This window comes from Lutra lutra, chromosome 12 (genome assembly GCF_902655055.1).
Source record: "Lutra lutra chromosome 12, mLutLut1.2, whole genome shotgun sequence".
NCBI classification, from domain to species: Eukaryota; Metazoa; Chordata; class Mammalia; order Carnivora; family Mustelidae; genus Lutra; species Lutra lutra.
In genome coordinates, this window is record NC_062289.1 from 20,643,745 (window position 1) to 20,652,683 (window position 8,939).

General features: G+C 37.2%; 1 protein-coding gene across 4 annotated transcripts in view; it reads right to left on the reverse strand.

Moving 5' to 3' along the window:
* Nucleotides 1-8,399, reverse strand: part of RAB27B (RAB27B, member RAS oncogene family) — a 155,659-nt gene extending 147,260 nt beyond the window's left edge. For 2 of the 4 annotated variants that reach the window (XM_047697924.1, XM_047697920.1), the window contains exons 1-2: nt 8,318-8,399; nt 8,111-8,185 (exon numbers count right to left, since the gene is read on the reverse strand). The gene's annotated coding sequence lies outside the window, so the exon portion shown is untranslated. The remainder of the gene's footprint in view (nt 1-8,110; nt 8,186-8,317) is intronic. The other 2 variants (XM_047697926.1, XM_047697921.1) reach the window with 2 other exon arrangements.
* Nucleotides 8,400-8,939: the final 540 nt, after the last annotated feature.

Sequence of the window (8,939 nt, forward strand, 5' to 3'; positions counted from 1 at the left end):
CAAAGATTAATCTTCAAAAAAAAATTCACCATCTTATCCTAACGCTTCTTTTTAAACTTGCCCGCATGCATATATAGGAACCTATATAGTTTCTTAGGTGTTTTTCAAACTGCTCATTACATCTGACTGATAATCCTTCATTAATTAATGAATTATATTCCTTTACACATGTTCATTTTCTACATGCCTAAGAGCTATGATTTTACATTTTGAAATTGCACTTTACAAACTATATGCTTTTATATAATAAAGCCAAGGTGAAAATCATAAGACAAGATTCTCCTCTCATATCCAGTACAACATGACCTGACCACTGGGACCTTCAGGATCTTCATCTCTAAAAGGGAGGAGGTTTCAAAAGTCCCTTCTAAGCTTTACTTCAATTATTCTAAAACTGAATGTTTTAATACATTAATGGAGGCAGAATATTATTGAGAGAAAGAAATTTTAACATTCCGAAAAGGACTCAAACAGACTTGGAGTACATGAAGCATTTTTATTGCAGTAATAACTAAAGGGATCCATTCAGAATGAAAAAGCACCATTCAAGAGATCACTTTGCCAGGAGCAATCGCTCTTTAATTGAGCCATTTGTTGGTAAGATAGATAATTTTTGACATACACATAGAATGATATAAAATTTATAGCTTTCCTAGAGTTTTTGCTTGTCAAGGCTTGAAATAGGGTCATTCTTTTTCAGAGAGCATATGCAATCCTCAGAGAGAAAGTCTCCACGCCCTTTTCATACTGAGTGCAAAGTAGCTATAGATCTCAAATGGAAATTTTTTTGATTCATCAAAATATTTATTGAGCCCCTAGGGACATACAAAGGTGATTAAAACATTATCAAAGAGGGGAGGCAAATGCACACATCATAGAAAGCAAAGTGTAAGGGGTCCCTGAATCACAGCGGTCGAAGAAAAGTACTTTAGGAGATCAAGAATGAGATTGCTTCCAGTCAAATGGAATTCTGATCCAGTTTGAGCTTAAATGAATGGGAACTTGCAGATAACTAAAATTTTTCCAAAAGGGCATTGCGGTCTATCATGAAAAATTTCTATATGCTAAGGCTTTTAGAAAATAGTTTATAAAAGAAGTGAAAGGAAAGATAATAATTAATAATTAAATTATAATAATAATTAAAATAATAATAAAAATAAAAACAACATTGATACAAGTATAACACCTACAATATTCACAATGCAGATAAATCATTTTGGGATTCCATGAAGAACGGACTTGGTTGGTATTTGTTTACAGTGATTGGAATATTTTCTGCATTAAGAAAATACAGGATATTGCAATATAGACCATCCAAAATCAAGTCAGAGGTTAATTCTAACCTTGAAAACAAGCATTTACCAACAGGACATGATCGTTATGGAGTGGGCGCAGTAGAAATTTGGCCTTAGAATCAAAATCATGGATTTCTTATAAACCAGTCACATTTTTGGTCATCATGCAGAAGTGGCTGGTTGGGAACATTTCAAGAGTGTTCAGTTCAGAGCACTTTTATCTAAGCCCCTACATAGTACCCTGGGGGAAAAGGGGGAAAAATGTGCCTCGTTAGAAATAATCTCAATGAGATGCATGGATAAAAGTGAAATTTGTTAATGGAGTCAAATGTGATTTAATAGCTTTTTTTAAGCCTAGACATTATTTTCTACATTTTCAAGTCAGCCTAGACATTATTTTCTACATTTTCAAGTCGGATTATATTACCTTTTATATAGTATATCGTTAGCTTGAACTGTGTAAGTTTCTGATACAAAAACATTAGTTAAATTGTGATCAAATGACATTAACTGTATGGTACTGATCTTTGTCATTTGTTGATACTTGCTTTGTATTTTGTTAGTAAATTTTTATGCATTAAAAAGATTGTTTATGGGGACGCCTGGGTGGCTCAGTTGGGTAAACGGCTGCCTTTGGCTCAGGTCATCATTTCAGAGTCCTGGGATAGAGCCCTGCAGAAGGCTCCTGCTCAGCGGGGAGCCTGCTTCTCCCTCTGCTTCCTGCTCCCCCTGCTTGTGCTCTCTCTCTCTCTGTGTCAAATAAATAAATAAAATATTTTTTTTAAAAAGACTTTTTAAGTATGCTTAGAATAACTTTATTGGTCGCAGTTTCCATATATGCCCATTAGATTGAAATTATAAATTGTATTGCTCAAATTCTCTATCCTCACTAATTTTCGCCCAGTTTCTGAGTGAATTTTAGTACAATCTCACTGTGACTGTGGATTCATCCATTTCTCTGCTTTATATACTTTGTTTAAATTATTTTAGGTTATGTTATTAGTTGCTTACAGGCTCAGGATAGATATATCTTATTGGTGAATTGTAGGTTTAATCATTATTTAACAGCCCTTTTAGGGACACCTGGGTCACTTGGTCATTAGGCATCTGCCTTTGGCTCAGATCATGATCCTGGAGTCCTGGGATCCAGCCACGTATCCTGTGGAACAGAGAGCCTGCTTCTCCCTCTCCCACTCCCCCTACTTATGTTCCCTCTCTCACTGTGTCTCTCCTGTCAAATAAATAAATTAAATCTTAAAAAAAAAAAAAACAACTTTTAAGTCTTAATTATGCCTTTTTTTTTTTTTTAAAGAGTTACAAATGGGCAAGTGGCAGAGGGAGAGGAAGAGGAAGAATCCTAAGCAGGCTCCATACCCAGCACAGAGCCCAGCTCGGGACTCGATCTCACAACCCTGAGATCATGACCTGAGCCAAAATCACAAGTTGGACACTTAACCAACCAGGCTACCCAGGTGCCCCTTAATCATGTTTTCTGCTTTAAAATGTAATTTAGTAATTATCTGTCTATTAGATATTTATGTATTACCCTCTTCCCTCACTTAGTGATATTAATTCACTACTAAAATTCAAGAGATTGCCATAAAGAAACTAAGACCAAAATAGTTAAAGTTATGTTTTCAAGGACACACTAATGGAGTGTGACAGAGCTACAGACAGATTTAAATATTAGCAGTGCAAGACCTCATGAACTTGAATTCTACTTCCTTTCCTGACCCTCTGGGCTCCTTTTCACCCTCAGAAAGGGCCTTTGCTTTTTTTTTGGTCCTGCCGATCTGTCTGTGGCTGCCGCATCCAATCTTGATATGTCAGGGAACTTCTCCCCCTAACAATGCTTCTTTTCAGTGTGAGCCTCTTTCAGGCTTCTCCTTTAGTTTAGTTTTCTATTTTGGATTCTGTCTGATAAAGTAGCTTCACCTACGTCTAACTGATAACACCCAGGATTAATGTTTTTCTTTGAAAGGACTCAGTGAAAATATTGTTGAACAATTTTGCCACTCTACCTAGTTGTGTCATCAATAGCAATAGGGGAGGAAATACTTAAAAATCACCGCATAGCAATTTTCCACATAATATATATATACTGCAACATACAAATACGTGTCAGTGTTCTAATATGGATATATATTTGGAATACGTGTGGTTGTGTGCAAGTATATATTTTCTAGGTGTGCGCTGATGAGATGACAAAACTCCAAATTGTTCAGACGTGAGTCCCTCCAAGTAGTAATAAACCACCTTCTTCATCAATGTACTGACTTCTTGAACTTGAGCCTGGGCCCTGTGCCCTGTGCTATGTTCATCCACTGAACTTCTCAAGAAGTTGTGTTTAAAGACCATGCCCAGTAAGCACAGTCCTGCCAGGGGACCCATGCCAACCTCCTTGGAGGTGGTCCTCTCCCTCCAGCATTCCCTGGGAGGAAAAGCACCTTAATTAATCCCCATCAACCACTATGCTGGAGGTTTCTGAGGAGACAATCACAAATGTACCACAACTGCAGCTCACAAAGCTCTTAATTGAGACTTGGTTTCTTTAGAAGATTCAGGAATAAGGTTCTCTCTTTCTGCTGTCCATGGGAGTGACCATCTTTTCTCCCTCCACTGTGTAAATAGAATCACCACAAAACTCTAAGGAAAGGGACACAGGAGTGATCAAATGGTCCAGTACTTGTTTATTTGACTAGGTATTTAAAGGAGTGAATTCATGAAGTTGTAATGGCACTTTAGAAGTCATAATGGAAATTCAATTTGCCCCAGATATTGTCATGGGCTCTTAATGTATGTTCTCTTATTTTTCTGAAAACTCTACGAAGTTTTATCAAGGGGGTAAAATGCTCAAGTTTTCAAGACTTAAAGAGTGACCTAGAATCAATTTAAATTGCAGCATGAAGTCTGCCCTCTTTCTGCTCATTGCTTGGCTGTCTCTTTCACTCAGATCCCTGATGATCTACCAGTTTTTCAGGGAGTTTTCCAGACAACCACACCTTAAAAAAACCACCAAGTCTTTCTTTATCATAATACTCTCTTCTAATTTTCAAGTTAGTGCCTATTAGATATAGTCTGGTTTACTTTTTCACAAGTTATAATAATTTTAAAAGAATTTTAATAATAATGTATTTGGTTTATAATATTTGGTTTTTTTGGCCAATTTCTCTCCACAGGATGATGAAGCCCATGAATGGTGGGACATATCTTATTTACAGGTCTGACCTCATACCCAGCATGCAGTGAGGAATTGACAAATATCTAATAAATAAATATAATCCAAAAATATTAAATGCTGTGTCCATAAAATCTTATACTGATTCTAAAATGTAAACTGTAATTATTACAGTATATTTAGGGGAATAGCAAAGCTCATTTGTTACTTAAACATGTACGGAATCATGATTAATATTTCTCAAGTTTCCTTAAGAAGAAGGTTTAACTTCTTCCCTATTAAATAAAAGACATAAGGAAGGAAGCAAGAGTGTATGAGTGGTGTCCTACATCCCCATCAGTTATAAATGCATGAACTGGGAAGGATAATTGAAACAATGCTTTGGATAAAACTGCTTATCAGCAATCCATGGTATACCTTTCACTTTGCTAATTGGTCTTTTACACCTAAAGGCTAATTCTCATTTACTTAAAAGCTTCCTGCTGTACCTACAAATTTAGTTCTTTATAAGTAAAATCAATTTTGGAAACAAAACCTTTGCTTTTGAGAAAAGCTTATTCCCAAAACTATATGGATAGTAGCTTCTCCCTTTTGCCAAACTCCCACAAAATATGTCCCCTCCCTCCTGGTTCACACAGGCGTATGCGAGGTGGACCCCACATGCTACTAACATGCTCTTGTTCCATTTCTTCTAACTCTTTCATTTAACAAGAAAAAATATCACAATTAGAGACGCAAATAGGGAATTTCAAGGAAAATCATCAAGGAAATTCTCGAGTCACATATAATTCCTAGTCACGGTGGCTTGTATATGTGGTCAACAGGTTTGTAAACATTCATGTTAACATTGTAATCACCTCTCAGAGCTTCTTTCTATTTGTTTCTTTTCCCTTCAACACTCGGTGTTTCCCGCAGGGCTGACCATTAGAAGTCAACCTCCAACTAATTTTTTGCATTTTCTGTGGCTTCTACCAGGAGACATCTTTTCTTACTCCATGCAGAAAACTAAAATCAATGTAAATTGAAATGACACAAGTTTCGCTGACATTCTTCTCCTATTACATTAGCTCCTTCTGGGTAGTTTAATCATATAAAAGCTAATTTTTTTCATTTCTTTCTTAAATGTCTTACTATGCACCCACTTAGCATGAAAATCCCTGTTTCAGAATCTATTATGTTCTTTAGGAAAAAAAGCACTGCGGAGGGCAAAATCAGTGTATCCAGATTTGTTATTTGCTGAGCCTCTTTTAAAGAAAAATTTGTATGTTAAAAGTAATCTTTTAGAAATATCTACCTCACTGCCCCACTATTATCTAGTAAATCTAGATAATGTTGATATTCATGTGGATCTCCTGGGAAGCCAGACTTCTCAAGGCCTAAAGAGATTATCCTCTGGGATAAAAATCACCAGATAATCACTACTTTCACACTTTAACAAATTAGTTTTAGCTTTTGCATTTTATTCTGCAGCTTAAGCCCCACTTGTTTGCCAGCAAGTCTGTACTTCCACTGAGCACTGAGGCCTTGTCTAAAGTCAGGTCTGGCTGGTGGACTTAATTTCAGGACTTAAATTCAGAAACAAAATTCATGTTCTGCAAAGAGTAGCAAATTCTGAACAAGATCTCTATTCTCTGTTTTTCCCCCCCTATCATTATTGAATTCAATGAATCTTTAGACCCAACATATAATTAAATTATTTTTAGATTATTTATGATAAGGCATGAATAACGTGTATGACATAAAACTAAAGTTTAAGGCTGCAAATCATATGTTGGGCAAGAATTTTTAAAACTAAGTTCTAATTTGAAAGAACTGAGTCATCTTTCCAGACTGAGAATATAGAAACTTTTTTTTTTATTTTAAAAGGGAAAAAGGAGAAAATTTATTAATACAAAGCTCATGGAGTTATATAGTATTTTGTTATACCAACTAAAAATAAATGTAAAAAATTTCCTTTGCTTCACAAAATACCGAAAGCCTATTACCACCCCCAATCTGACTTCCCTAACTTTGTCTAGAAGTAACACATTGTTTTCAAAAGATTTTCCCTGTTTAAAGAAATATTATAGAGCAATATTAACATGTTACTTTTATATGATTATAGTCATTTGCATTTAAGGATATTGCAAGTTAATTGCTACAACCATTTGTAATTTCTGTTACATTAAAAAATATACAGGTAGTTGGAGCGCCTGGGTGGCTCAGTGGGTTAAAGCCTCTGCCTTCGCTCAGGTCATGATCCCAGAGTCCTGGGATCGACCCCACATCGGGCTCTCTGCTCGGCAGGGAGCCTGCTTCCTCCTCTCTCTCTGCCTGCCTCTCTGCATACTTGTGATCTCTGTCTGTCAAATAAATAAATAAAATCTTTAAAAAAAAATACAGGTAGCATATTTATATAGTAAACATTCAATCAGAATGTTCAAATAGAAAGAAGTACAGAACAATAAAATAAGACTCCATCCCTCCCTCCCTCGTATGCTCTGTACCTCTCTTTTTGTACCAAATAAAGAGTTTTAGGAGAATTATAGGTATATTTTCAAAAGCTTAATACTTCAACAATTTTAAACCTCATTTATGGTATTCAAAGTGTCAAATATAAGCATTTAAAGGACATAATTATTGCACTATTAAATGTATTTTAAACTCTTAAAAATGCTTTTCATTAAAGTCACCTTTTCAATATTGATGCCTTGCTGTGAGACTCAGTTTGATATTTTCTTTCCTGAAATAAATTTAATACCACAGTTTATCTTAAAATTTCCCATGAATTAACCATTAATATGACTCAACATTTTATTCATTCATAAATATGTTTACCTGTTTCATTTTGGTACAAGACACCTACATATGATCTGATTTCTAAGGTAATAATCTAACATCAATTTGACAAGGCTTTAAAGTTTCCAAAAAGCTTTTAATGCATGGAAATGGCATCAAGGCCCTACAAAAGCATCTTCAACTGTTTGTAAGATACTTAAAGAGAATGTCCAATTTTCTCTGTAGAGTGATATTCATTTGGGTTTCCTAGTAGCAAAGTACTCCCTTATCACACATAACCAGATGTATTGTTGAACAGGAGAGGGAATCTTAGATAGCCATTTTTTTTTAAGTTTCTGTGTGTCATCTACTAATTGTAGTATTGTGAGGAGTATGGTCCAAGAAAAAGCAAACTCAGTTTCTCCTCAATGGCTTTATACTGAGAGGTGCAGAATGGTGTAGCAGCTTTCTGGCAGCCCACATCTATGAGGAGTATTTGGAATGCAGAAATAAAGCATAAAAAGACTCCTACATTGCACCACGGCAGTGATTAGAAAGGACAATCTTTGAGCTTTGAAAACAGAAAGCAGAAAGCCAGCAAGCCTTCTGCAGCCCTGAGCAAAATCTCTTTCCCATCCAAACTCTGTTGCAAATCCAGCTTCTGCTCTTGCAAACCCACAGGCTGGGAGGGGGAACCACAGCCACTCCAAAGTGGAGCTGCAGGGCCATCATTAGTGGTTTCTGTCACCGTCTTGGTGTTTTTCCTTCATGAATGAAATATGCAGATGGCATTTTACATGGGCTCTTTCCGTGAGGAAGAAGGTCAAGAGGTACAACCAACACAGCCAGGGCATTAGAGATCTGTGACCAATGTACTTACACCTTCAAATGTCTCCAGATTTCAGCCTCTGGAAATATCTAGCCCATTTCTTTATGGCACTGTTGCTTCCATCAGCTGTGGAAATTAACATAAAATCATATAGTAACCCGACGAGTGCTGGACAGCCTGCCAGAGCATCAGACTAGGTGAACACTAAAGGCACACTGACGGTCTACAAAATCTGAATGATAAATAGCAAGTAAATACCTTCCAACAGGCCAGAAGGGGGAAGGATGCCGAGCTGCTACTGCTGCTGTGGGCTCTCTTGTGTAACAGCAAAGGCGGTTCAGTCCCGCTGACACGCTGTGAAGCGCGGCTGCCTATCGGCGTCGGGGCGGTCCTAGTGCCTGCGCCCCTTTACACACGCCCGGGAATCCTGAAGAGCTTCCCTGCGTCTTGTGATGCCTCCAGAGGGTCTCCCCAAGGGCTCTCTGGGACTTCAGCTTGTTAAGCACCCAAGGCAGTGGGCTTGGGGTTTGGCAAAAGTGATTAAGACTAAAGAGATCTGCTAACATTTCCAGACCCCGCTGCTGATCCCAAAAAGGATTACAGATAATCTTGTCTGTTAACTAAACGGTGTTCTTGAAAATATTAAATCTGGAGGGCTTTTTAAAGGAAACCTAATTTGCACCTATACTATATGGACTGTATCTGTCTATTTTGCTTTTGCTATCTATTTATTTTATGTTTAAAATGTAAAGGAAACATGAATAAAGAAGTAGGGGAGGGGCGCCTGGGTGGCTCAGTGGGTTAAGACGCTGCCTTCGGCTCAGGTCATGATCTCAGGGTGTTGGGATCGAGTCCCACATCGGGCTCTCTGCTCAGCAAG